Source organism: Mus pahari, chromosome 11, assembly GCF_900095145.1.
Source record: "Mus pahari chromosome 11, PAHARI_EIJ_v1.1, whole genome shotgun sequence".
Lineage (NCBI taxonomy): Eukaryota > Metazoa > Chordata > Mammalia > Rodentia > Muridae > Mus > Mus pahari.
Window position 1 is genome coordinate 55,897,666 of NC_034600.1, and position 1,816 is coordinate 55,899,481.

The window sequence follows — 1,816 nt, forward strand, 5'->3', positions numbered from 1 at the left end:
CAAGCCATTGGTGTTCTGTTGAGGAATTTTTTCCCTGTGCCCATATCTTCGAGGTTTTTCCCCACTTTCTCCTCTATCAATTTCAGTGTCTCTGCAAGCAGCCCCTCTTATGGTGGGCTAGGTGTTGCTAGGTAACTGGGAGGAGTCTAGCCTGAAGGGCAGAAGCTTGGGACACTGTCTACCTGACAACTAGCCACACTTCTCCTGTGGGGGCTGTGGGGGTGGTATCTTTGACAGGAGCCAAGGTTCCAGGAGATATGAGGGAACGCCTACTATCCCATGTAGGTGAATTATCGCCACTGGGTCTCATTGTTCAGACCTCAGCTCAACTGGAGACCAGTCTGACTGTGTATAGCCCAATGCCCCACAGGAACCTGTCAGTAACCCTAGCAAACCTCAGAGTCCTGTATTTTGTTCAACATTTGTGGGATGCTCTTATTAATTCTTGTGAATTCAGTTACATTTTGAAACACTATAATGTTTTCTTGCAAAACTGGTAATTTCATAACAGCTTCTAAAGAATCAGCCATATGCTCTTTTCCACAACAGACTGAACTGTCTCACAAAAAGAACATTCTGATTATAGTGTTGAGTGTGAAATATTAACCAAATAACAAACTTCCAGAGATATGGTATAAAATAAGTATATATATGAAAATTTGACAGGTTCCTTCTGGTTGGCGCCACTCTAACTTGGCTGCAATCTCAGCAGACAGTCCAACAGTCTCCACTCCCAGATGAAAGAAGTCTTCACTCCCAGGAACTCTAACACACTCAAGATCCTAGGATTCCAGGATACCAGGAGCTTGGTCACAACAGGATCTCAGGATATCAAAGGCAACTTGACTCCCAGGAACTCTAACACACCCAGAATTGCAGGATCACAGGATCCTGGAATCACAGAAATACAGAGAAAGCTGGACTCTGAGTTCAGACTTAAATTGGATTACAAGACGGACAGGCTCCAATCAGATATATAGAGGTCAGGGAGCACTTGAGATAATCAGATGATGGGAGGAAAACATAAGAACAGAAACCAAGGTTACTTGGCATCATCAGAACCCAATTCTCCCACCATAGCAAGTCCTGGATACACCAACATACCAGAAAAGCAAGATATGGATCTAAAGTCACTTCTCATGATGGTGATGGAAAACTTTAAGAAGGACATAAATAAGCCCCTTAAAGACGTACAGGAGAATACATGTAATCAGGTAGAATCCTTTAAAGAAGAAACACAAAAATCCCTTAAAGTATTACAGGAAAACACATCCACACAGGTGAAAGAATTGAACAAAACCATCCAGGATCTAAAAATGGAAGTAGAAACAGTAAAGAAATCACAAAGGGAGAAAACTCTGGAGATAGAAAATCTAGAAAAGAGATCAGGAGTCATAGATACAAGCATTGCAAACAGGGTACAAGAGATAGAGCAGAGACTCTCAGGTGCAGAAGATACAATAGAAAACATTGACACTACAACAAAGAAAATGCAAAAAGATCCTAACCCAAAACATCCAGGAAATCCAGGACACAATGAGAAGACCAAAACTAAGGATAATAGGTATAAAAGAGAATGAAGATTTCCAACTTAAAGGGCCAGTAAACATCTTCAACAAAATTATATAAGAAAACTTCCCTAACCTAAAGAAAGAGATGCCCATGAACATACAAGAAGCCTACAGAACTCCAAATAGACTGGACCAGAAAAGCAATTCCTTCTGTCACATAATAATCAGAACACCAAATACACAAAACAAAGAAAAAATATTAAAAGCAGTAAGGGAAAAAGGTCAAGTAACATATAAGGCAGAAC